This window comes from Dermacentor albipictus, chromosome 1 (genome assembly GCF_038994185.2).
Source record: "Dermacentor albipictus isolate Rhodes 1998 colony chromosome 1, USDA_Dalb.pri_finalv2, whole genome shotgun sequence".
Classification (NCBI taxonomy): domain Eukaryota; kingdom Metazoa; phylum Arthropoda; class Arachnida; order Ixodida; family Ixodidae; genus Dermacentor; species Dermacentor albipictus.
The window spans coordinates 12,507,430-12,535,345 of record NC_091821.1 but is presented as its reverse complement, the minus strand read 5'-3'; the positions used below and the strand labels follow the sequence as shown (position 1 = coordinate 12,535,345).

The following is a 27,916-nucleotide window of genomic DNA, read 5'->3' as shown; positions in this document are numbered from 1 at the left end:
GCTGCTGCTGCAGCAGCAGCAGCACCTTCGTCCGCTCACACGCCCCGCGTCGGCTGTGCTCGAGCGCAATGTGTCCGTGTCTTCTCTCTCTTTTCGTTGCAGTGTGCTTTTCTTTCTTGCGTGAGCGCTTTCCTGCGCGTCTGCTTCTGTGTAGCTTAGTGTGTATATACGTGCCGCACCGCACGGCCGGGGAGCGTAACGTTACGCTTTACTGAGACTGCGCATGCGCTCCGGCTGGAGAAGGGCGAGGGGGAGATATGCACGAGAAGTAACACATAACAGCAACTCCCCCCCCCCCATCCCGCCCCGAAAAAAAATATGGCAGAAAGCTATCTCTCTGCACGCCTCCCTCCTCTTCCTCTGCTTGTAGTGATTCAACGAACGATGACAGGACGAAGCGAGGAGATAGGTGGGGGGGGGAAGTGACGGCGGGGAGGGTCAGGAGTAGCGGTCGCCGCCACCGCAGTGTGCGTTGCACGCCTATCGCCCAGTCGCTTTCATTTCGCCGCGTGCTTCGCTCGACTGTCTGTCTGGCCCGTCTGGCTCGCGCGGAGCCGCCACGACGTCGACTACATCCTTTCCAGTGCCTACGAGAATCGAGCCCCGTCTCTGCCTGCCAAGGAAGTGACTCGACTTTGTCTAGAACTTGCTTCCCAACAGCCTGACCTCGAAGAGCAGCCATCGGTTTTCTCTTTGTTATCGTTTTCAAGGCGGCCAAAATCGGATACCGCCGACAACACCCACAGCGGTAGCATCTGCGAGACCATCGGGGGCTCCAGGCAACGAAAGGTGAGGAAAACGGCTGACGTCATTTTTGAAAACCTTCTCCTCCTCTCCCTCATTTGATTTACCCTGCAGTCTTGTGATGGAGGGGTGGGTCCTTTCAGTTATGCCGAGCGGGTCGTCTGCGCTGGATCAACGACTCGGAGATGAGGAAAAATAAACACGGATGTTCCATGCGTGGGATGAACGCGCTGATATATGCTGCGAAAATAACGCTATTTGTTACAGCGACCACGAGGCTATAGCCAACTGCCCCCCCCCCCCTCTTCGAACCACTTTTTTGTTATTTTCCGAGAAGTCGTATATATACAACGACCTTGCTTTGTTTTGAAAAGGTACGAAATGAAGGAGTACGAAGATGCAAAGCTGCTGCAAGGGTTGCCACGGCGTGGTATTTATACACCGTAGCAACCCTATAGCATTTTGTTTTGAATTGAGGTATATCTGCGCCGACGTGGAGGTTTGTCCTTTTTCATGCTGTACCTCGAACCTGTACGTTCATTGAGAGGAATGGGTTTGCGCTTTTCTTTCAATGAACCGCTATGTTAAAATAAACGTGCAAAATTCGACACCCCTCACTAAGCGAGTGTCTGACCGCTGTGCAGCCTAGCCCTTTGCATTTTAGCTGAACGACCCTGGCACATCGCTACAGTCCATCTGCATCGGGTAATGTGTTAATGCGAGGTGTGGGCCTGTTGTCCAAGGCGATGGTTTTCAACGATGAGAAGTGCAAGATGTTGGTGAAGATTGCGGAGAGGTGCGTTTTTCTCTTTAAGCCTGAAGCGTCCGTTTATACAACCATCTCCAAGATTGAATTTCGAGAGCTTCTGACTTAAACTTGCAGCTGCAGCTAATATTACGACTGAGAAGCAGAGAGCCACCCCTCGTCCAAGTTGAGCGGCTGAGCGTGAACAGAGGAATTCCCCGACGTTGCGCCGATATTACCTATTTAGCGTCGAGCCGTACGTACCAGCATGATTGAACTGCAGTCTATATTCGTGGACGTCAGTGATAAGTGGACGTTATAGTGGCATTTGCATGGTCGCATCTCCGAGTTGGGATAGCGATATTACCTGACGGCATTTCACATTGAATCGTAAACATGCAGAATGCAACTGAAAACATCATTTACTAAAATTTATTTTGCCGGCCTAACCAAGCGAAATTTTTGCAAGTGGCATCTAACTCGTTCGAGTCTAAAAGGATTATGAAACACGCTTTCATAAAAGGGGCCGGTTGGAACTGGTTCTAGCAAACAATCGGAATTACTAGTTCCAGTTGGGATTTGCCCATACTGGTCGCAGCTATCACTTGTTAACAGGTTCCAGTTGGAAAAAGTTGCCCGATGCGCGCGGTGCTGTATAGTGTCAAGCTTCAATTTTCCTACTATTCTCACGCATCCATGAAAGCTCTCTCAGAAAGCTATTTTCTCATTTTAGTTTTTAAAATCCAGCAGAGCTTTAGCATGGTACTGAAATGGTAGGGCAAAGGGAATTTCGCCAGCATAGCACTCCTGTTCGCGAATGCGCAATTTGCATCCCGGGCGAGCCTCTTCGTTATTGGTTCAATCAACTTCTGCCGGCACGGCTATAAAGACTGATTCTACACCGACAATGCAGCTATGTAATACAGGCACCACACCACCAGAGACAAACAGGCTTGCGAGGCACTGAAACTGGAAAGAAAAGCCGTCGGTTGACAGTTGCAGCCAGCGTAACGTAGATGTCTGCTGCGCCGGCCGACCTTGTTTTCTAGTGCCATATTGAAGCAAATGTGATGGCATGCGTTGATACAAACTAGATGTCCACAAACGCTGACCTGCTCTGATTGTTCAGCAAGTACTGGTCACAAACTCCTTTAACACAGCGTTTGTTTGATATCGTATCCTATTACAAGAGGATACGAGGAGGGGATTGGGGGTGAGATCTGGCGTGTTCACGAAGGCTCTCGGAAACACCAACGATGCTGGTGCGGTGACCGAGCACAGAAGCCCGGCCGTCTAACTGCGAGCAAGGCTTGCAATAGGTAGTCCCGTCTCAACGGGTGCAAAGGCCGGAAGGTGGCTGCGTACGATCGTATCGTCTTGCTCGTTAATGAACTCTAAATGGCGCAGAAATCGGCCCGGATCCTCCCACGGCGGCCCCCGTTCAACCGAGGTTTAACCCATCTCTGGTCGTTACGGGGCTTCGACAATGACGAACAATGAGGCACGCGGCAGTGCCGAGCCCGCCCCCCCCCCCCCCCCCCCGGACGCTTCCTGCCGCACGGAATTATCTCTTCTGCGCAAGCGGTGGTTGAGCGTTTTAAGCGCTAAATTAAAGTCGTATAGGGTGTAGTTAGGACAGCGACGATTACGATGATGGTGCTGCTGAACTGCCTTAACGTTTGCTCGATGACACTATAGGGAACTCGGGGCCCTGATATCGCACTATTGATCCGATGTTTTTTTTTTTTTTTTTCTGGGAAGCAAGCAGTCAACAAGTGATCCACGCGATAAACGTTGCTACTTGCTTGTCAGTAACTTAATGTTGAATGTTTTGGCTGTTAGCCTAAAATTACTTCACGTGCTCCAAGGGTCCAGGCCTTACGCGAGCGTGAATCTAAAGGCGACATTGTCAATCAATATCCGCTGAGATACACCCACCGCTCCGTAGAGTATAACTCATGGAACTCCTGCGAATGTTGCACGATTCCGAAAGTGGGGCACTCACCGAATGCCAACAGCGGATGCGATGGTTTAACAGATGATATAACGAATATGGGACATCACTGCCACTGATAAATATCTAGAGCTTAGCTGGCTGCCGGCCTGTGTTTGAGCTGTCTGCGGGCTCATGATTCCAAAACTTTAGTTTCATTATAATGACAATTAATAGCATAGCGCTTTTTTATGCGCTTCTTGGGAGGGCGGTACTTTATAGAGAAAAATTGCAAGGACGGGAAGCGGTTTCGTTGATATTCAATGCGGACAACATCGCTGAAAGCTTCTAAAAACGAAAAATAAAGCGAGAGAAAAATTACAGAGAACGTTGAGATCTGCAAATACTTTAGGTCGTCTTAGGGCTGTACCGTTCATACGGGATTGCATGCGCCGTGCCATATGTACTAAGGTGGCTTACCCTACGGCCCGAAGGCCGAATATTGTTGAAGAACAAGCCGACATAGAAGGGAGACAGAGTACTAAGTTTAAGCCTTCATTGCTGCTGTCTCATCTTTGATCACTGTTCCATTCCATTCTTGGAGACGCATGTTTGAGTCCTGACAGGGGTGAAATACCTTTTTCCAACGTGACGGCTGAAGTACTGTGCGCGCAGTCGCGTTCCCTAAAAAAAAAGAAAAAGAAAAACAAAGTAATCCGGCATAAACAACCTCTTCGCCTCTTCGAGTAGTCCAGCTCATGAACTAGAATTGTGCTACCTGCCACGGCAACCTTTAAAGATTTTCGAAAGTGTTCGCTGAAAGACTTGGCATATATATATATATATATATATATATATATATATATATATATATATATATATATATATATATATATATATATATATATATATATATATATATATAACACGAACGCGCTAAGTACAACTTTACAACATTTCGGCAGGTGCATGGTCCTACCTTCGTCAGTGTAATTAAAGTGTACTAATGTTTACTCTGACGAAAGCAGGATCACCTGACTAAACATTTCTGAAGTTGTAATTGGCACGTTTGTCTTCAACTGCATATCGCACCGGAGACATCGAATTTGATTTTACACAGAACTCCTTTTCAGCGCCCATCTTGCCGTCCCCAAGCATCCTGCTCGCATCTGCTTACCTCTCGCCCAGTTTTTCAATAGCAGCCGATATCTGGACGAACAGCTGCCAGTTCTCGCCAGTCGCTGTGTGCTCTATTTTCTTGGCACGCTGCCTGCACTGCCTCTATCTCCATGCGGTGGTGCGAAAGAACAGCCGCTCCTTGCAGGCAGGAGTACCCCCCCCCCCCCCCCTAACGCACCCTATTCCAGGTGGCGTAATGACCAGCCTCTGATGCGTCACTGATACGCCGAACAGCCCCTCCTGTTAGTAGAAAAAAAACGCGCGCACCAAGCCGGGCCACGAATACATTATTATCGGCATCTGCCACTTTTATTGATATGAACGTCGCCCGTATGCACATGGCGCGTTGGGTCAGGTTGCAGCCAAGAGCCTCATTTCATTTCCGTCTGCTCCTGTACCTCTGGTAGCGCACATGACTGAAGCAAGCGCTTTCCATATATGAACGAAAATGTACGACGTTGAAAGCTAGCCAGTAGCAATATTACACGTTACTTAAAATTGAACCAAAATATTCACTTAACTTTTTTTATCTGAATTATCAAGGACCTCTTCATCGTGACTTTGCGGTATAATTTAAGCGACATGGCGTTGCACCCGAGAAAACCTCGGAACGAGAGTGCACTGTCAACCTGCGGCACCTTTACAAAAGCAATCTGACTACGCGCCTGCTTGAAGGGACGCAAGTAAAGCTTTAATGGTAGATTGTGCTTATGCAATAGAAACACGGCAGCTCTTACCGTAAGAGCGTATAAGCCAGAAAAGACGCAGAAGCAAAGAACATGTGGGGACGCGCCCTGAAGTTTCCCTACCAGCTCGCCGCGCTTTCATGGATTTTGAAAGCGTGTGCATGCTGTAGGTTCATAGTTTATTAATAGAGAATGACTTGAACCACATTATAACGGAACCTAAGGCTTCGGCATTTTTTTTCCTGTACCAAAACGGCCCAAATACGAAAAAACACACACACAAAAAGAAAACTAGGGTTCGATTACGTCACAATTACGTACCGGCACTGGGATGTTGGCGCAAGATCCAACCAGGAACGTTTGGCCTTCATTTTCTGCAATAATAGTAAACCTTGTCTTTCTCCAAATTAACGGAAATAGTGTTGCGAAAGAATACTTTAACAGTATAAACGGGTTTGATTGTTAGTCCAAGTTAACGGGTACTGCGGTCAGATTGACGCAGTGTACGTCCTTTTAATCATCTGCACGCGAGCAAATCCGCAGCGCAGGTGGTAGAGAGGCACATAACGTATACGCGAGGCCCCGCCTCGATCCCCGCGACCTGCTGCTCGCGAGGAGTAGCGGAGCCGCATTGCACGCGTCAGCGGCAAGATGGAAAGACGGAGGAAACCTCGCGGGAACCGTTAAGCTTGCGGTGCGGCCTCCTTGAGTGTGTACAAAAAAACCGTAGATAAGCTGGGCGCTTGTTCAGCAGCGATAAAGGATGGCCGTTTAGCATTCGGTGCTCAAGAAGAGTGTCGGGGGCTGCGTGCCCTGCTGTTTACAGACAACGACGTGCAGCGCTGAAACGAGTTCGCGCCTGAGCTGTCGGTCTTGTAAGCAGCCGGTTCTTTTTTTAGAGAGTGCGCGCGAAGTACTTGAGTTGAGAGCACTGACGGATCCAACGAGTATATTCTATGGGGGAGGGGGGCACCCTCCCCCTTCCACCTACCTACACGCACACACGCACACAAGCTACCATGGATCTGCCTCTGGCTGAGAGTGAGACGTCGATGTTAGCCTCGATTGTATCACTACAGGGAACGCTTTATTTATTTCGTTCTAATTTCTACAAACCGTTGCTTCGCATTTTTTTCATTACGCTGTAGAATTCAGAAATGCAAGCGTTTCGGAGCGTATGTTGCGACATCGTGCAGTGCGAGCGATGTGTTGCACCTCCCGCTCCAACTGGCACATGCGTAAATCTCGCGCGGAGTTTAAGCGAATAGAAAGTTTCCAGGTCAAATCTGGGTCGGTGCCATGCATGCCCCGGAGCGACCTCTAATTAGCTCGGCTAATAAAAGCGCGAGAAAAATAAAGACGCACGAAGAGAGATTAAAGTCGCGATGGGCTTTACGAGTTCAGGAAAACACGGCAGTGGCTTGAAATCACTCTCTGTGTATATTCAAGGAAGTATAGCATATGTCTTAGGGAAGTCAATGAAGCATGCACATTTCCCTTTTCTACAGTGATGATGTTTTTCTTACTTCTAATAGTGTGTATACACATTATGTCCGCTCAAACTAATGACACACAAAGGAAGGTCACGAAACCCTCCTTTATGAGCTGTTAGTTGCCGCCCATAAGAATGTAGAGCTTCGGGCGCGGATCCCGATACTGTGTATATATAGCAGATTTTAAATGGTTGAAACAAAGTCTACTGCGGTCGTCCAGTGCAGTTAGCCGTCAAGCGGAAGCTCAGCTTAATACTCGAGTGGGAAAGGGGCGAAATTAAATACTTGCGACAGGCACGGGCACGCAGTCGCAAAAGAATACTTGTGTATACTGCCCGCCCCAAATACGGAGGTTTTTGTTTTATTCGTGGTTCACTGGGGGTCGAGCGTGCCAAATCTGTTGGTCGAGAAAGTATTTCGAAATTCAGTGCGCATCGGCACAAGACAGGCCGTTATACTAAGCAGTTATATCTCCTGGCGCGTACTACATCTTCGAATCCGTGCACATCTGTTACCTATCATTTCTATCAGAATAGATAGATAGATAGATAGATAGATAGATAGATAGATAGATAGATAGATAGATAGATAGATAGATAGATAGATAGATAGATAGATAGATAGATAGATAGATAGATAGATAGATAGATAGATAGATAGATAGATAGATAGATAGATAGATAGATAGATAGATAGATAGATAAAAGAAACGCTTTAAAATAAATTTGCTTAACAGGACTGTTTACTCACAACTTGCGATATTTACTTCAGCAGTGTAGTGAAAAACGTTGTGAAGAAAATTTAGCGTACCAAAAGTTCGTATATCTTTCATACCACTGTCAGCACTCTTTAAAGTAGTCTTTTGTTTTTATTCTTTCTGTTCCTTCCCTCTTTCATTTCCAAAAGCTGTCGAGCACGATGCCCGCGCCAACAGCCCGTGCAGTTATATGGGTCATGACGACGAGGCTGGCTCGAGTGCCGCGAAGAATGCACACACATGTTGCACGCAAGCGTGTTGTGAGAATCCACCGAGTGCGCAGCCGTGTTTGCAACCCCCTCCTCCTCCCTCCTCATCCCATCTGCTAACCTCACCGACGCAGGAAATGCGCTGCCGCACTTACAGGGCTGATATCGAAGAGTATCAGCGAGCTCGCCGCCATACGCGTGTATTTGCGTCGGCTTATCTCGTATCAATACGCAAAACGCACAATCTATGACCCGAGCTCCCCTTTATGTTCATTTCATTAGTTGTTTATTAGTTACCATGCGAGAGCTCTCTGCAGATAGCGCCCTGTCTGTCCTCATTTCTGTGTATGTGTTAACTTCGTTTTGTTTTTTGTCTTCCTAGCCATCATTGCAGCTTGACACAAAGAAAGATAGAGAGCGATACTGTATACGCATTATCTTTCCCAATGAGATAATTAGCTTATCAGACAGTTATGTCAGAGCCACAGATATGTACGTATGCGCCAAAAATGCTGTATTCGCAAGGCGCCTGCATGTGAGGTCCCGCGATTGTGCCCATCGACGTCACGTGATGCTTGTCGAGAGTTCGCTTGGCGTCAAAATTGGACCAAATCAAAGAAGTCCATTGAGAAGAGACATGAATGTAAGGCGGTCGCAGACAAAGCTTCACATGGACAGGCGTTGCCGCTACTCCACGCCATACGACGAATAAGCCGGATAATGCAAACGCGCATTCATAAAAATTAAATTACATTCTGGGGTTTTACGTGCCAAAACCATGATATGATTATGAGGCACGCCGTAGTTGGGGGACTCCGGATTAATTTTGACCAACTGGGGTTTTTTAACGCGCACCAAATGCATGGTACGTTGGCGTTCTTGCATTTCGCCCCCGTCGCGCGAAATTACGCAATGTGCGATAGATGCGTAACGAGAAATATGGGCGAACATACCAGCTTGGAGGTATTTTTGACATGCTAATTGTGTTACTCCGTCATGACAACTGATACAATTGGGCGCTGCTTCTCACCTATTTGTGCGGTCATCGGGCATTCGCCAATCAGTGCGTCGTGCGACTCGTGGCACGGCGCATGTATACGTATGGACAGTAAGCATCGCTCAAAACTAGCCAGCTCTGCCATGGCTCGGCAAAAGGCGTAGCATGAGAGCTTTCAACTGGCACCGAGTTTATTGTCCCGCCGTGGTAGCTCGGTGGCTAAGGCGTTGCGTTATTGAGCGCGAGGTACCGGGTTCGATTACCGACGGCCCCGTTCCGACGGGGACGTAATGCAGAAAGGGTCGTGTATCATGCGCAAAACGATTAGCCCACCTACGGCGTCCCTCATAGCCAATGTTTTTTTGTTTTGACAATGTATCAATTAGCTCAAAATTACGTCACAGTATGCTGCCCTTTATAATAAAACACTTCGACCGTTGACCTCTTCGTTACTTAGCTAGGATCAATTACATTGGCGGTAAGGAGTCAGTCATGACTCTATTCAAAGTTACTTATGATCAGTCAGTCAAAGGAAGACCTTTTTTCCTGTTAAACTCGCATTAGGTGCAGACGCGGGCGGATTAATCGTTGTTATAAGTGCACTCTCCGCATTGTTAGATGGGGAGGCGAAAAATCCAAGGTAGGGTGCGTTGACTGTTCGTCGCGTGCGACTGTGCCAAGTGCGGCGGCAGCATATATACGCGCGTGCTCTGTTATCGTGTAGTACGCGGGAGAGCAACAACTGCGAGAAGTGTGCTGAGCTTGCATAGTTTATCATGCCGAGAGGAGACACCTGCTTTGAGTTGTTCTATCTATAGACAATTTTATACGTCAGGCTGTTTCCATCTCTTTCCCCGAGAATGCTGACGTTCTGTTCTTTCATCCAACTTTCCTTTTTATTTCTTTTACCTCGTTCGAAGCTTTACTACGGACCGCTCGCTTTTTACTAAGTGTGTGGTGTAATACAACCTTCGCTATTTTGCAGCCTTTTACCTATTGCGGACGGTATAGAGTATGCGCACAAATTTCGGAAAGCGCAGCGGCCGTTGCGTGTACAAGCGGAGGTTTTCGCCGGGCCGTGTATTGATGCTTTTGTCACAACCACGTTACTGCCCTCTGGGTACAGCGTCCAGCTCTGCTGCTGATGTGATATTGTTATGGGAAGCCGTCGCCACGCTGTAGGCAACATTGGGACAATAATTGGAATCTATATACAGCGAAACTTTGTGTAAGGGCATAAAGAGTCGGAACACGAGTACACCCCCCCCCCACACACGCACACACGCACACACACGCACAAGCGCAGGTACAGATAAATTATACCGAGTCTTTTACTAGGCGGAGTTGCTGACTACTAGCGCGTACGATGGATGCCTCGAACGCATCATGGTTTCAGAGGCAACATGCGCATACGTACGTAGCGTAATTCGAAACCATTCTATACGCATGGTAGCGTTTACTTCCTCATTACCGTGTAGCTGCGGATGCGCGAAGGCGAGCGAGCTTTGTGGTTTTTTTCCCTTTCCCCCGCTCCGCCGGCCACGCAGCTGCCGCGGATGCGCGGAGGCGAGCGCCATCTGGTGGTGGTCCAAGGAACCCAGCGGCGCGCGCGGCGCGCGTACTTCGCTGTGATTGGTTGGCCTGTTCGGCCAAGCCGCAGCCACGGCCGCGAAACCCGGCGAGGTTCACTATGAAAACGGCGAGGTTCGCTTTTAATAACACATGGAATGCGTGTCAATCAGATGGGCTTTAACTCACTCACACTCACCCGAAATCCAGCTCATTAGGGCTCACTAAGACCCAGACACACGCCCACTCTGCCTCACTTCGTTCAACTCACTAAGTATCACACCCCCTAGTACTCACACGGGCTCACTCAAAGAGACTCACGGGCCGGTCTGGGTGTGAGTGAGCCGACTCATGAACGAGTTCGCTAAATTGTGGTAGCGACAAATGCTTCAAAAGACCTCTAGGCAGAAGACAAAGGAAGATAGGAAGGAGCGAGCCCGGTCACGTGACCCTGCACCAGAGTGGAGATATTATATGAGCTTTTAGCTTGCTGTATTGTGTTAAGGGTTTCCAGTGTGTATTCGAGAATACTGACCTCAGGTTTATTATTCTATGACAAGTAGCTGCATGATCGACCGTCTCAGTTAGCACGCGAATTAGAATTGCAGCGTGCACGCTCGGTCAGGAATAATAAAGTTTGACTGGTCAATAATGTTACAGCTCCAGCGAAGGGTCTGCGCAAGTACGCCGCTGGCTTCACACGACGGTTGCGACGTTGGCTCTCGACGTTTTGTAACGAAGAGTATCAAAGAATTTTCTTCTTTTGGAAAGTACCTCCTACACTCTCGCGGCGCGCTTGGGAACAGCTTCGAACGGCGGCCAAATGAGGCCTATTCTTGCGACATACACACCTCGCAGCTGTCAAATGTGTCTTGTTAACCTTTCGTTGTCCGATTGCAGTTGGCTTCTTCTCACGTATACTAACTCAGGTGCTTTATTGTATCTTTTTTTTTCATGACATCGTGGATGTATGTCCACGCTGGCGTCGCGCATATTCTCTGCCTACGACTGGCTGCACAGCGGATTCTGGAGATATGGCGTTAGCCCGCGTGTCATTCTCTCGAGGCCGCTGTTTTGACCGAGTTCCGCTTCGGTTGCTCGACATTCTTCTCCCCAGATCCCATGCGTCAGCGAGACCAGTGTATATGTTTCTGGAAAAAAATCCGAGAATTCTGTTCTCTGAGTTTGCTGTTCTGGCGTGGCTGCTTATTTTCTCGCCTTCTAATTTTCTTTTCACAATTGTCTTTTGTGCTTTCGAGAAGTCTATGTACACCTCAAACGCACCGAGGTCAGTCTGTCACCGCGGAGCCAGGAACAAGACTCTGTGTACGAGTTAGCGGCAGTGCAGCCGCCTTGCCATCGAGAGCGAAGTGAAAAAAAAAAAAAAAGGATCGCTGATTTACAACTGCAAGGTTCGCATTCACAATGCTTCTCTTACGTTAGAGAGTTTCCTAATTGTCAGGCTTCTGATGCGGCCGCCATGCACCTATAGGATAGTAATCGGCACGATAGCAAGGTTCAATCGTTGATTGCAGTTACGCGAGCGAAGTTGTGTGAAAGTGCGTTGAAAGTGGGTAGAGGGATAGGGGGGAAGGGGTGGCTTTTCAGTGACCCGATAAAGTTCGGCTCCATTACATGGTCGAACGGCCGTGTTTCCACAGACTGTGCGCGCATCTTAATTCGCTCTTGAAATGTAGCTCTTGAATGCAATAACCGCTTGTCGATCCCGACAATTCAAGAGCCTCAGTCTCAAAAAATACATTCAGTCATATATAGTTGAGCGTAATTGTCGGAATTGATGCGCGTCTGTCGAGTCACTTCTCTTTTCTCCTTTCCTTGCAGTTACGGGCATGGTTAACGGGCCGATCGTGCTCACTTGCAAATTCTTACATAGACGTGCCAACTACCATTCGGGCCGAAACACAGGCCATTGCAGCCGCCATCTGGCAATCCCGCAAACGACATCGACACAGTGGCCGACAATTTCCATACGATCCGACAGCCAGGACGCAGTCCGAAATCTTGCATTTAATTGCTTCTTCTATCACTTTCGTACTCACCTGATCACTTGCATGGCCATCCAAACCTCTGGGTCCTCTCGGCATGTATTCCTCGCCATCTGGGGATAGAAGGCAATGAGCAAGGTTATTCGCCGAGCGCATCTCTCCGATCACCACAACTCGGTTCTCCAAAACTTGTCGAGCTCACCGCAAACAAGGCCCACGAGTCACGCGTACTCCTTCAACTCCCTCATACCTCTTCCCACGTCCAGATGCATGTCCCATCCAACATTCTCAGATCCTCAACCCTCCTTATGACGCAAGCATTCATCACATTCAGCGCAGTTCAGGCCATCCCATCTGTCAGATCTGCGGGAAGCATCCTATAGAGCGCGATACACAAGTACTGCGTACGTTTCCGTCCCATCACCTCGTAATTAGACAGTTTTAGTACTGCACCATGACGATACGTACGCAGCACGCAAGCGCTTTGCGGAACGTGGCAGTGCATGTCGCGTCAGGGCTTTTAGTGCTGGGAAATACCTACGTACGTAACGGGCGAGCGTCGTTAGACGCCGGGCGCGCGTCGGAGCGCGTTTGCTGCGTCCGCCAATGCGTCGAACCACCGGTCGAACTATAGACGCTGTCGTTTGCGCCAAGGTGATGTAACCTGTGCGCGCAAACAGCGCACACGGAACACTTTCTCATAAACAAAGTTCATATTTTTTTGCTATGGATTCCCACCGTGCAGGATCTTGGATTGGGTTCTTCCCGTTCACTTCACGCAGCAAAGCCAAATCGTAGGCCGTGGAAAAGTACAGCCTTCCGCGGGTCGCCTTTGACGCCGCCATTTTGCGAAACTCCTTTGTCTCGTGCACTCGCGAACAAACGAGAACCACGAGAGCAGCACGCAAGGCTCCCCACGTACGCACGCAAGAATCGGATGCATGCGCAAGCGGCGTCCGCTTACGCATTACGTACCGTTCGTGTTGCGTTCTGCAAATGCGCACTTTGCAGAGCGTGGCGATCTTACGTAGGCAACGTACGCAATCTCGCGCGCGAACAACCCTCATCCCCCCTCTCCCATCTGTGCCAGGACGAGCGGTGCCGCACCACCTGAAGAACTGCACCTGACTTCGTGGCTGCTCCTGGTGCGCCAAGTCCGCGAAATCCTGGGGACGATGGAAAACGGCGCCACTTCACCACCAGGGAGCGCCACCTCCACAAGCAAAGAGGACTCGGACGAGAGTCGTCATTTAGTCACGTTTTCTCCTTCCTTCACGCACTTCTGGTTCGCTGCTAGTCATTTAGCAAGGAGAAAGCACTATAGCAAGCCATTATTTCAGGGTCAAGTTATCAGAGGGTGGCACCTCCCCTTTGCGAACAACCAGTACCGCAAATTCTTGCTTCGGAGCCTTTGATGGACCAACACGCTCTCTTACAAGGTGCGTTGACGAAGCGGATTCCAGCCACTGGGGGAGCCGGAGCGACGGCGGTGCGCGTGCATCGCCGATTTCATGCTTGACGATATCAGTTTTTCTGGGACATGCAATGAAAGTTCGCAACAGTCAAAGCTACGCCAGCGTGTACAGATACGTGAACGAACTCGAGGAAAAATGTAAAGGTTGCGCCAGAAACCATCGAGGGTGATTGACAAAATCAGCGATAGCGTTCTTGTGTAACCTGCTGCATACCCCCATGCCATCCGTGAATCCAAAGTGGGCGAAGTAGCTAAATAAAGCTGTTGGTTTAGATGGCCTCCATATATAACATTAGATTTGAAGGAACGTAAACTGTCACAAAGAGTTCAAACACAAGAATTGTTCGTAAGAGCAAACGCTAGTCAATCCTTGCGCTGGGCATATCATTAGCGAATGCAGCCGGTGAATGGCAAATAGCACTTACGAACGAAATGCTTTGTGAATTCAGCCCCCGGGCCAGTAGTCACAAAAAAAAACCTCTTACACTAGAAATGTTCGTAAGTGCAAATTGCAGCCAATCGCATTGCTGTACACATTATTAGCGAAGTTGACCAACCAACGGCAAAGATTCCTTACGAAAGATAAGCTTTGTGAATTCGGCTCTCGGCCCCGTGTTCACACACAAAAAAAACTCTTACGCTAGAAATGTTTGTAAGTGAAAATTGCAGCCGACCACATTGCTACACATATTATTAGCGAAGGCGACTAGCCAATGGCAAAGATACCTTACGAAAGATAAGCTTTGTGAATTTGGCCCTTGGGTCCGTATTCACGAAAGAAAGCTCTTACGCTAGACATGTTTGTCAGTGCAAATTGCAGCCAATCACATTGCTGGACATATTATTAGCGAAGGGGACCAGCCAATGGCAAAGATACCTTACGAAAGATAAGCTTTGTGAATTCGGCCCTCGGGCCCGTATTCACAAAAGAAAACTCTAACGCTAGACATGTTTGTAAGTGCAAATTGCAGCCAATCACATTGATAGACATACTATTAGCGAAGTTGACCAGCCAATGGCAAAGATTCTTTATGAAAAATAAGCTTTATGAATTCGGCCCCCGGGCCGGTCTCTGAGTTGGGGAAACCGAGAAACCTCGCCTAATAACCAACTCTTGCTCTTCATAATAACCAACTAGTAGCAGTTATGTTACTCGATTTAAAAAAAGCCTTTGACACCGTTGATCATAATGTCTTACTTAATAAGCTAAGCACTTATGAATTTCGCAACAACGTACTTGAATTGTTTCGTAGTTATTTTCACAATCAAAACCAAATCGTTGATATAAACAAGGTAACCTAATCCCCTCGGCATCTGAGAACAGACTCGAATGCCACAGGGATCTGTGCTTGGTCCCTTGTTTTTTTTAAATTTATATCATTGACTTACCCCGGATTTTAACGTCCGCTAATGTATTAATGCATGCCGATGACACTGCTTTGATAATCGCAGGTAATAACATCAAGGAAATAGAAGAAATGCAAATAGAGCTTTCTAAGATTTCCGAATGGTTTCTTGCGAATAAATTGACAATAAGTACAAAAAATATATACCCTTTTTCATTCACGTTCCAAAACCGTCAGTAGTGATTGTATCTCATTGTCTATAAATCAATTTCCACTCGAACGCACCGACTCATATACGTATCTCGGCGTTATTCTTGACCAATATCTAAACTGGCAATGCCACATAGAAGCTCTTTGCTCCGAGCTAGCATGTGGCTGTTATGCTCTTCTCGGGCACGGGAACATTTTCAAACAAACATTCTCCGCAATTTCCATTTTTCATTTATTCAATCTCATTTAATGCACTGTATTGAGTCATGGGCATGGACTTTCACAACGTACCTATATAGAACCTATTCGGCGCCTTCAAAAACGAGCTGTTCGCACCCTTACTTTCTCTCAGCGAAATGAAACAAGTAAACCAATCTTTGCCAAATTACAAATACTGGCCTTCGATTCTTTGCGCGAAATAAATATAGTCAAATGCGTTAATAGCATCATAGCAGACAATAATCCATTTTATGTATCAACATTATGCATGCCAGCTCGCCCAACACGAAATAAAACTTTTTGCAACTTGAATTGAATTGAAGATTGAAAAAACGAAAAATACCACCGACAAGAAATATATATGGCCAGAGATTAGTGGAATTTATTGGCATAAAAATATGGAATAAAAAATAATGTGAGGGTAAACAAAATAAAAATGTATCACAGTGGTTAAAAACATACTATCTTCAGCAAATGTCCGCGGAACCTGTCTGAATATGTTCATTCCATGAACGCGACCAATAAATAGTATGTACTTGTTTACAAGTATGTTTTCATGCTAAGTTGCAAACGAGATTTTTTTTTTCGTACTAACCAAGTGTTCCTTTCAATCTATACTGTTTTTCTTTATGCTCTATGTGTTTCTTATTCTTATACTGTGCATTGATGTGTCACAGACAAGGCTTACTGCCAATTATATATTTGTAAATGGCCCCACTACTAGCCTTTGGCTAAGGGGCCATAGAGTCATTGCACACAATTTGTACTAACTTTGGAGAAAATAAAACTTGAAACTTGAAAACGTGTCCCCATGTTCAGATCGGCTAACTCTTCTGAAGGTCAATTGCGTAGAGACGAGGGGTGCGAGATAGGACACGTGCGGTTTTGCCTACGGTCACCGACCACGCGGCTCGGGGGCCCATTTTTCATCAAGGCCAGGTCTACGACCGCAGTACATGTACGCCTATCTGCTAGTGCGCTCTCCGTGACGTTAGGCGCCTTGATTTTTGAAGCGTTCTTATTTCACTTTTTCCTGTCGGCAATGAAAAAACACAAAGAAAAATGGGATTGGGGAGGGAGGGAGCGGTGCTTAACAACTCATTCGTATCGTAGCGCATGATTAACTATCACAGTTTCTCACCGAGCAGCTGTGGCTGCTTGTTAACAACTTTCATGCAGCTAAATGGTCTTTTATTATTGATACACAGTTCAATATTTATTTTGTTACATTGCTACATTGATTCTTCCGACACTTGGTGCCACTGAAGCACATGCGTATTCCACTAAGCCATATTTCCGGCTGTCGCTGGGGCATCGGGGGCAAAAGTACAGCCCGAAAGGTATTTTTGCGCCGCCTCCACGTCGGTACACATTTTCAGTTCACGTTTTGCTATATAGGCATAGGAGAAATCGATCATTCCAAGCTTGGCTTTACGCTTTAATTTATCCAGTCGACACGTTCAGACGACGTAACTTTGACAACTCTAAGGCAGTGTATTCCTTGTGAATAATTCGTGCAATACCAGCAATTGTTTTTTTTTAATTACGAATTAATGGACGCAATTCAGGGAAGCCCGGACAGACGTTGTAAAAACTGCTTAGCAGCCCTGGGCAACAAGCAAAAATGAAAAAAATATCACATGTGATACAAACAAGTATCGGGTACAACACAGCTGACTGTGCCAACAACAGAAAACTCAAATTGAAGGCGTTTTTTATATCCTCTGTATACCAGACGTAAATGCTTTCATCGTTTCTCTCAAATCTATGACAGTCTAAAGACTCGACTTTCAAGCACTTCCAACAACCGGCGATTCTTGCAACTACGTAGCTGTATTGCAACCGATTGTCACTCTCGCTTGTGCCGGGCTCAATGCTTAGCACTATACGTGGATAGAGTACATGAATCACGAGTCGGGAGTATACGCCCTGCACAGTTCCAGATATTTTCGAAAGACTTAAAGTAGTGCCGTATTAAAATCACAAATCGGGACGCGTCGCCGTATCTAGACCGCGCAGCTGCGCGCGACGATTGCCCTATACGCCAGCTGCGGGTTCTTTTTTCTGTTATCGCGCACCCCTCGTTTATTTATTCTTTTTTTTTCTCTTTGGTAGGCGTTCTTGGAGCACATGTGCGTCACGAACGAATGGTGTACTAAGCTTCCCTGGACTAAGAGCCAAACCGTCCTGTCACCCGGTCGAGCTCCGCCAAGGGCACGGCCGCCTCCTCCCCACCTCTCGGTGTGATTTATGCGCGCCGCAGCGTGAGTGGTTAGCCACATATGGCTATTCCATTACCTGACGCACCCTGGCCCGCGGCCTGAATTACCGAGCCGTGTATCGAGCGGGCGGCCACCGATAAGCGTCCGTATAAATAACCGCGCGGCGGCTCTTTACTATATATGATGTAATTTTCGGTCCTATACCTCTCTCAAGTATATACATGTGTGCGATGCGTGTATGAGAGCGCGGGTTGCAGCGTTAATCTAACGCAATACTACTGTAGGCGGCGACGGGCAAAAAAAAAAAGGGGGGGGGGAGGACTGCAAGGCGGGGAGGCGTATATACTAGAAGGCACTGGTTGTGCCTTCCAATACTACTTCGTTGTCCTCTACGATCCGTGGTGGCACTTATTCACTAAAGACTGATGGTTGGCAAGTGCGAAGGATAGTAAAATAAATGTGGAGGAATAGTGGGGAAGAAGAAGGGGAAAGAAATAGATCAATTTGAGCCTGGTGAGCAGGACACGTTCAACAAAAAAACATAAGTGGACTAGTTGCAGCTACTGAAATAGAGCAAGAAAGAAATGAAACTTTAGCAAATTACTTATTGAAACTGAAAGCTTTCCATATCGATCCCTTTCAATCGCACGTCTATTTTTCACTGTGTCACGGTGGTGACTATTTTCGGCTGGCGGCAAATGTTGCTTTCTGTTTCGCAAGATCCCGCTTTCAAGCCAGATGCGTTGTTGCTGCGGCTTCGCAGGTTTTTTTAAGGTCTCAGCGGATCCCGATGGCGGGAAGCGGCAATTGAAGGCCGTACGACGCCTTTCGGCGATGTTGGTGCGTGTGCATGAATGTACGATACTAACTTTGACGGTGAGCGTCGGACTCCCGCTGAAGAAATGCTGTAATGATGGTTTGAGAGAGGAAAGGCAAGAGCAGGGAAAGTTGATGGCAAGAGCGTCCTTTCGTTGCTTTACGTTGAGGAGAGGGTATATTTTTCGTTGAGGAGAGGGTTAGAAAAAATAGCGTAGTAGACTTACGGAAGACGAGGTGAAGAAATGCGTGAACGACGTTGAGTGGATCTGGAGAAGCATTGTAGGCCTTCAAACGTTGTCAGCCGGCGATACGCGAAGTCTTTAGTGTCTTCCTTGTAGACAGTGGCCGCCTGTCTAAAGATTCAGAAATGCTCTGGAGAGCGACTTCTTTCGCATGTAGCGATGGGGGAAAATGGCATGCTGTCCTCGGGAACTGCAGACATTGCAGGCGGCCCTAACAGACGCTCTGATAAAAGTTGAGTGTGCTTCCGTGAAGGCGATCGGTAGCCACAGCCTACACAAATGCTGCTCCCGTTGGAGAAGTCCGCATGGAGGTCAGTGCTACAGGAAAATGTTCAGAAAGTATGCATAATCATCTTCCCCTGGAAATGAAAGTGCTCGCGCGCCCTTGTGAATGTTTACTTCAACCGATACGGCGAGAAGCAGTTGAATACATAGTGCGCATAATATTATGCGAGATATCGCATCCATCATTGCTTCACATTATGGACGAACCTGCATTTTTTTTCTCGCTATTTCCTGCACAACTATTTGCTACCTCACTTGGAAAAGCTAACAGCATTTCCCCGAATTCATGCCGTGAGCGCAAGAGAAAGATGTCTGCCTGTGCAATACCGTTAGCATCCACCCGCGTGGCATTGTTTTCCGCTACACCGGCCAGGGTGTGAGCCAGATTGCCCGCTCGTGCATAATGAGTGCTCGCGCCTCAGTAACGCAAATTGTTTTTGTTATCTAAGGTCGCGCTTGTTGAAGGTCGTGCACTATCGCACGAGCGTTCAAACCGGTGCGATGGCAGAGCGGTTGTATAACGTGTTAAGTATAAACGTGCTTCGGTGCAGTTTCCCACGTGGGCGATTCGAATACCGCTGTACAGCAAATTACACTTTTTTGTTTCTTCTTAGACCCGCCCGCATGCACACGGGTGGTTTTGTAGAACTTCAAAACAAGAAAGAAAAAAATTATGCAGGTATAACACACATCGTCGAATCCATGTGAAGTGGTTAATCAAACGCTATAAATTTGTCCCATTTCTTTCCGGGGTCCTTGGCGTAAAGGAGGCTGGCGCGCGCGCGAACTTGCTCTCGTGCACCCGTGACAATGTGCAATGTACTGAAGCATAACTGCGAGTCGGCCTAGTTGGAACAGATTCATTTTAAAAACTTTTTGTGCGCAAACAAACAGGGACGAAGAACAGGAGCAACACAAGGATGAACGCTTGCTAACGTTAGGAAGCGCTCGTCCTTGTGTTGCCCCTATTCTTCGTCCCTGTTTGTTTGCGCACAAAAAGTTTTTAAAATGTTCAATATGTGACACACGCGGGCAATCATCTCAGAGAGCTGGTTGGCGTTGGCCACTGTCGCCTAATGGCTAGGGCGACGGGCTACTGTGCTGAGGAACCGCGGGTCTATCCCGCCATTGGGCACGTGATCAAGCCTTTTCTTTTATGCGTGGTCTTTTCGGCAAGACAGCAGCAGCGCCCAGCAGCCGCGGTCAGGAAATTGCGGGAGGGCTCGCGGTGAAAGCTTCGCTTTAAATAACGCCGTGATGTTGTTCATTAACGCTGTCGCACGTGTAAAAATGTGAGGCAACACTATTTCAGTGAAAATGATTTCACCATGTCACAGAATGCACGCGTCGTCGATGCTCTAGTATATAACGTCCTCTAAGTGGGCGTTGTTTGGAGCGTAGTCGAGCTACCCTGACCTCGCCAGCAAGGAGCCACTGCACAGCGTTGTCGCTGTGACTCGAAGCATTCCTAACTTTATTTTTCGCTGTGCAATGTATACATTTGGAGGGCGCCGCCATCAAGTGATCTGAAGCATTTGCGCCCTCTATGCAGTCCTTGCGAGACCTTTCTTGCGTTGTTCTGGGCTTTCTCCTGCGGCGTCGCCTGTTTCTTTGCGATTTTCGTGTCATGCATGTGCCGATCGGGAGTATCGTTTATAAGTACACGCTGTTCGCACTGCACGGAATATTTTTCGTCCGATTCGAATCCGGAACGGTGCGGCGTCAGCGCGATGTTGAACAATTACGTTGTTATTATTCTTTTCTGTTATCGCTGAAACTTTGGTTACCCGCTTGCACCATTGCTCCCCGCGACAGTGTTTCGCTAAGTGCTTGAGTACGTGGCATAGAAAGAGACACTCGGGTGGAGTAAATGCCAGCCAAGTCTGTCAGGCTAACCCCGACTTCCAGCGACGTCACTGCAACCACCGCTGCCACCGTCTGTTTACTCGCCGACCCTTGCTTGGGAAGCAGACGAAGAAGCACAAGGAAGCCGCGATGCTGCAAAGCAGGTTTCTCACACGCTGTTCATAATGTTTTGCTGAAATGGATGCTGCGCGAAGCAGTAGGTGAGTCTTATACTGCGCCTAATAATATAAGCTGTGTAGCTATACATACTGCTGTTACCGCTTCGTATATTGCGAAGCGACTGGAATTTTCCTGCGTCCACATTTCTTAGCGCAGCTTTATTTTAAACGCTCGCTCCTTCTTCTATTTTTGAAAATATCACAAAGAGATCCTACAGAAAACGGCAATCAAGGGTTCGGCCGGCCGCGTCGTTTCAATATATGAATTTTTGCATGACTTGAAGGTGTTAGCTGCGTGTTTGGCAAGCTTCTTGCGGGCTCTCTTCGCGTCTCGTGAGCTCGTCGTATACCTGGACGGGCGTCATGGCGTTCTGCACGCACAACACGCGGGTATAGAACGCGTCGCCGCCAGCAGAGGGCGGCCGCCCGAATGCGTTGGTGAACGTTGGTTGTCAGAAATAAGTGAGAAAAAGAAGGCCGCACCTAGAATATTTTGGAACCACATAAAATTATTAGGCAGGACGTCAACAACAATACAACAACACATCCTAGACGAAGATGGAAACAAACTGGAAGGGGACGCGGCATTAAATAACATATGAAAAATAACAGCCGAATCTTTCCAAGGCAATGACGATGATTTACTTGAGGAAAGAAAGAGCATGAAAAATAACCAGATGGAAAAGGAGCTGGTGCTGTCAAATTTCAACTGGAAGAAAGCCGAAGAGAAAATTCCTAAACGCGCCACAGGGCTAGACGAGGGTCCCGTTAGGCTGATTGATGAACTAGGACCAAAAAGTAAGGAAGCTCTGGTGAAAGCAGTGGAAAAAACTTGAAAAGATAGAAGAATACCACACAGTTGGCGAAAAAGTAGAATGAATTTAGTTTATAAAGGTAAGGGGGAGAAAGATAGACTTCACTCGTATAGACCGTTGACCATTACATCGGTAATATATAGGCTAGCAATGCAGGCAATCAAATTAAAGCTGCGAACATGGGCAGATAATAATGGCGTTTTGGGAGAACTTCAGGATGTCTTCAGAATAGGTAGGCGTTTGGATGATAACTTATTTGTTCTTACTCAGTGTATTGAAATATCAAGAGTAGAAAGCAGACCGTTATATGTGACCTTTTTATACGTTACAGGAGCGTATGACAACGTAGACTGCAATATTTTGTGGAATATTCTGGAAGAGAAAGGCAGGCTTAAGTGACGATTGTCTACAGCTTTTGATAGAGATTTACCAAGAAAGTACCATTTGCGTTGAATAGGAAGGGATGAGGAGCGAGGAGAAAGTTCATATCAACAAGGAACTGAGGCAGGCGTGCCCTTTGTCCGCGCTGCTGTTTATGATGTACATGGTGAGGATGGTGAGGGCGCTCGCAGAAAGTAATATCTGGTTTAATCTCTCACACAAACAGGCTGGTAGAGTAATAGAGCAGCAGCTTCCAGGTTTATTTTATACGGACGACATTGTGTTGCTAGCTAATAAGCAAAGTGATTTGTAACGTCTGGCTAATATCTGTGGACAGGAAGGCAACAATCTAGGTTTGAAATTTCGCGTTAGAAAATCAGGTGGTATGATATTCAATGAAAACAGTGAACAGACAGTGGCAATACAGGGCTAGGAAATACCTCGGGTAAAAGAATATAAATACCTTGGTATATGGATACACGAAGGCAATAGATATATGGAAACACAGAAAAAAACAGTAAAGGGGAAGCGAAATGCGGTCATAATGAAGCACAGAGCGCTATGGGGATACAATAGGTACGAGGTGCTCCGGGGTATGTGGAAAGGTGTAATGGTTCCAGGACTAACTTTTGGAAGTGCAGTTGTTTGCTTGAAATCAGGGGTACAATCAGGACTCGATGGGAACCAAATGTCAGTGGGACGCCTCGCATTGGGCGCTCACGGGAAGACTACAAATGAAGCTGTGCAAGGTGATATGGGCTGGACTAGTTTTGAAGTGAGGGAAGCTCACAGTAAAATTGATTACGATGAACGACTGAGGAATAGGGAAGAAAGTAAATGGGCTGGAAGAGTGTTGGTGTTGATGTATTTGTACAGAAAAAAACATTGTTTCACAGTGGAGGAAAAGAACCAGGAAGCTCACCAGCAAGTATGCGGCCTGTAGGGTGAGCAACACACCAACAAAGAACGTCAAGCGAGAAGTCAGAGAGGCTGAAATAATCTCATGGGTGGCGGCAATGGAACAGAAACCTGCCATGAGTAACCACTTAAGAGGAAAAACGAAATCAGGAAAGAAAAAAGTATGATAACTCAAAGGGAAGCTCATTACTTTTCGAAGCGAGATCAGGATGCTGTAAAACACGCACCTGTAACGCAAGATATAACAAGGAAGTAGAAGCATGTGCTTGCTGCGGTAAAGCTAGGGAAACGATGGAGCATGTTTTATTAGAATGCGAAGACGTCTGCCCAGCGGTCGATTTAGGCACCGCTGGACTCCTTCAAGCCCTCAGGTTCAGCGAGAGCAGGGGGAAAGTAAACATGTTTGCAGTAGAGATTAGTAAGAAGCAATTGGAAGATTGGTGGAAGAAAAGTAGGGAAACGACAAAAAGCGGAGACGTACGAAAACAAAGTTCACAATAGGGGGTCAGAAACTTTGGTTATGGGAATTCATCGTGCGTTCTTTTTTTTTTTCCTTTTCAGCCTAGGTAGGACATTAGGCAGTATAACAGCAAGAGCTTGGTGGCGCAACCCACCGCCCCGTTCCAAAGGGAACGCTCATAAAATCCATCCATCTATCCATGGTCGCAAGACAGGCGGAAAGACACAGCAGAACCGCCCTCATAGTGTTGACACGTATTTTGGCACTCGGGTCTCAGAGGACGGCGCCTGTTCTTGGGCCGGGTTCTGGTACAGCGCAGCCAAGACATCGCGTGTGGATACAGGAATGACGTACAGACAACCCGCCTGTGCTCTTAAATAAACAGGCATGGTATAGAAAACAAGCAGGTGACCACTTTGCACTACATACTTTTCACAACGCGGTGAACAACCGTTTTTGAAACTCAGCCACGTACATTCATCTTACTTTCACAGAAAATCCATGCCTTTAGAGTGTATCCATTTTTTATCTATTTGTGTTTTTGTAAGCGTTTAAATTCACGGCGGCACCGCGCCGCATCCTCGTGACGTCATGCTCTGCGGCGCGTCTATATGTGGATGTCCTGAGCTGTCCACGTTCCAGGCAAAGAAACTCGGGGATTTTACTTGCCGAGACCACTATAAAATTATGAGGCACGCCGTAGCAGGGGACTCGGGATTAATTTTGACCACCTAGGTTTTTTTTTTAACGGGCACCTTAACCTAAGTGCACTAGTGTTTTGCATTTCGCTCCTATGAGAAATGCAGTCGCCGTGGCAGGGACTGAACCCGCAATCTCGAGCTCAGCAGCGTAACTCCACTAAGCGTCCTCGGGCCCGTTCAAGTTGAAGTAAACTCTACAATGTGCTCTTCAAGCGCTCACTGGAGCATTTCACCGACTCGAATTGAATCCTTAGAATAGCATGAATGTTATTCTGCTGCTGTTCTCCGAATGTAACTTACAAAATGTGTGAACGCAGCAGGCGCAAAATAAAGGACTGAATAGCCGACCGCCTTCGCCCTCTCTCTCCAACTCTTTCCGTGCTAGTCCTGAAAATACCGTTATGTTCTTTGGTTTCAACCTGTACTTCATATCAGCTCCACATTTAACAGTGGACGTAGCACAGCGCACCTACGCATTTCATGTTGCATGCGAAAGCGTGCAAGATCGATGCCTTCGCACGCTTCGCTCACGTTGCTTATAAGCAAGGCGAACCTAAGCACACCCTCCGACCTGAACGTCCTCCTCATCTTTCGTTCATTCTTTTCGCAAATATGTGGCCACAAGGTAATCATTCTTCAAGCTCCGGGCCTATGGTATATTACTCCGGAGTGCGTCCGATGGGCCTCAACATCGGGAGCAGTCGTGGAAGTATACATTGCACGTCGAATTACCGGTTACAATGCGCTTTCGTAACCATGCATTCATTTACGTCACACGCAGCATCGCGCGCAAGTCGAATGTGTTTGTCCACGTTAGTAAAGGTAGTAGGTACAGGCAGGTACGTAGTAGGTACGGTAGGTAGCAGTAGCAGTAGGTACGTAGCAGTAGGTACGGTAGGTAGGTAGGTACAGTAGTAGGTACAGGTAGTACAACCATTGCCTTTTGAACAGCCTTCATAGGAGCGCTCAAAATGACTCACACAGTTTTACTTTTGCGCTGGCTGAAATCTCTCTTACTCCGCAGTAAACGACGCCTCGCAACGCATACACCTTTCATAAGCATGCTCAAGGGATGTGTACAATATGTGCATTCGTATTTCCGCTTTTCCGCCGCTTCCGACTGCTGTATCGCAAGTCACTTACAGCGACGGAACGGATTCCTTTTGAGCGGTTATAGTTGTCACGCTTGCGGAGCAATTGTGTAGTTCGTCGAAAAACGGCCCTGATATGTACGCTAAGGCGGCGTCGACCAGGTGTCAGCTAACTTCTCGCAGATTGCCTTCAAGCGCCGTACATCAGAGGTTGCCGAGGTGATAAAGCGAATAAAAATTCTGCAACGCTGTCTTCACGCCAATATCGGCGCTGTACTGACTGGATTGTGAGTTCACCGGTGTGTTTAACTACTACTGCTTGAAAAGCCCACGGCGCGCGTCAGAGAACAGGCAATATCGCGAAAAAGAAAGTAAATAAATAAATAAATAAATAAATAAATAAATTGACAAGAGCAAAACATAAAAGCGGTAGAAAAGGCCAGGAGGTCAACCAGACACGCGTTTGTTTGCTACCCTACTCAGGGAAAAGGCAGTAAAGGAACGAAAAGAAACAAAGAAAAAAGAGAGAAAGCACTGACGGTGTCGCCTTATCCGGAGTTACAGTCGGTCACTGAGATCAGTCGACTTAGGAACTTAGGAACTTACAGGCGACATTCCACATGTAGCTTTCTGAGCTCACAACGCGTGTTGCCACGTTCAAAGAACCTTTCTCGGTTCGGAGTTGAAGGCGCTGCTCATCGTATAGCTATTATACAGACGCGGAGGAGATCTTCTATGGACTCCTCGCAGCTGCAACTGTCGCAAGAAGGTATGTCAAGCAGCCCGCGAATACACGCAAAGTGCCTCGAGCGGCCAGTTGCGTGGCAATTTTTCGTGTATTCGCGGACTTTCTTTCTCGCTTGGAAAAAAACTTTTATGCAGCACGTATTGAGCAACAGAAAGCTGTATCGGGAGTTTTTCATGTTGCTCTCCAATTTTCTCATTGACACGTTTAATCTAATGATAATATTTGAGGAGTTTATTACTTAATTAAGACTAATTAGGTAAGTACGTGGAATTCAAAGATAATATAAGTATCTCCAAAAAGCGGCAAACGACATTACCTTGGTTTTGTCCAACTACGTGGCATTTGCATATCTTTAATGTTTGGCTCATGTGGGAAACCCTATATAGGGTATTTTCCTCTTTTTTTTTAGTTGCGCCAGATTTTAAAGGGACCCTGAAATGAGTTTGACGATTTTGTACAACGTACTGAGCCGTTAGAGCAGGTCCTTCTGATCATTATTTGACGCATCTAAGTGCTCCGCGTGAAGCGTGTAATTTACTATAAGGTTTTAGAAATGTACATCGCTGCCGATCGCAGCACACTGCTCGGCGGAATTTTCAGCCGCCCCTACCCATATGACGTAAATCACCCAATTGACGTCATTAGGGCGAGCTATCCGATTGGCAGTCCAGGGCGCGTCATGGATAATTTTGCCACCTTTATGGTGAACAAATGATGTTCGTAATAGTTGGAATGTTAGTTAAGTTCTTTCTATAAAAAGAAAGTAACAGAAATAGAATGCACAAGAACAATTTCTCAGTACACTTAAGCACTTCTAGCACACAGCAAGCGTCATCTGCTTGTGTTACAACGTGCTCCATTTTGACGAGAGCTCCGCGGTCAGTCGGTCTGTCTTCTCGCGAGCACTATGATTCGACTTAGTTGCGTTGTGGACTGCAAACGTAGGGACTGGCAAGCTGCGATATCCTGTCCCTCTGCAAGGCAGCAGACGAGCGGACTGGCTGCAGCGCATCGGACTACCGCTATCCGATCTGCGCCGGAATTTGCGCGTTTGCGGCCGTCACTTTACACCGGAAGATTACTAACGCAATAGCGTTTCGCTAGTCCGGTATTAGGGTTAACGCAAGCGCAAGGGGACAGGGCCTGGTCGTTTGACCGTGTCGTTTCACGGGATGAACAGAAGCGCAAATGTGAATGGCCAGCACGGTGCAGCCACCTGGTGGCACAGAGTTCAATCACGCTCAGTAGCAGTAACGAAATGTACGCTTCTTTGCTGCTGGTGTAAATTTTTCGCAGGAATGTAATCGTTAACACGTTGTTTTTGTAAATGTTTAAAATGTTGTACACTTTGTTAGAACAATATTAGCTTTTTGTTTGGCTGTGAGCTCTACGCCAACGAGTGGCTGGACCGTGGAGACCGATCAGGCCGCTCACGTACGTCTACGCTAAAGTTACTTCATTAGCTTGAGTTAATGCCTCCACCGTTCCGTCGAAACGCCCAGCTAGCCTGTGGTTACCGGAATACCAGACACGTTCGGCTCGCAACGCACGCTGCTTCGATAGCTCTCGCTTGGGGTCGACTGCCAAGCAGCTGGCGTGGAGTTCGGGGATGCTTCGCGCGCTCGCTCCTAGAGAACCGGAAG

At 47.3% G+C, this 27,916-nt stretch overlaps 1 protein-coding gene across 1 annotated transcript in view; it reads left to right on the top strand.

Moving 5' to 3' along the window:
* The first annotated feature begins 572 nt into the window (after nucleotides 1-572).
* The window catches only part of LOC139060188 (SH2 domain-containing protein 4A-like), a 400,299-nt gene continuing 372,955 nt past the window's right edge, over nucleotides 573-27,916 (top strand). The window contains exon 1 of the mRNA XM_070539143.1: nucleotides 573-789. The gene's annotated coding sequence lies outside the window, so the exon portion shown is untranslated. The remainder of the gene's footprint in view (nucleotides 790-27,916) is intronic.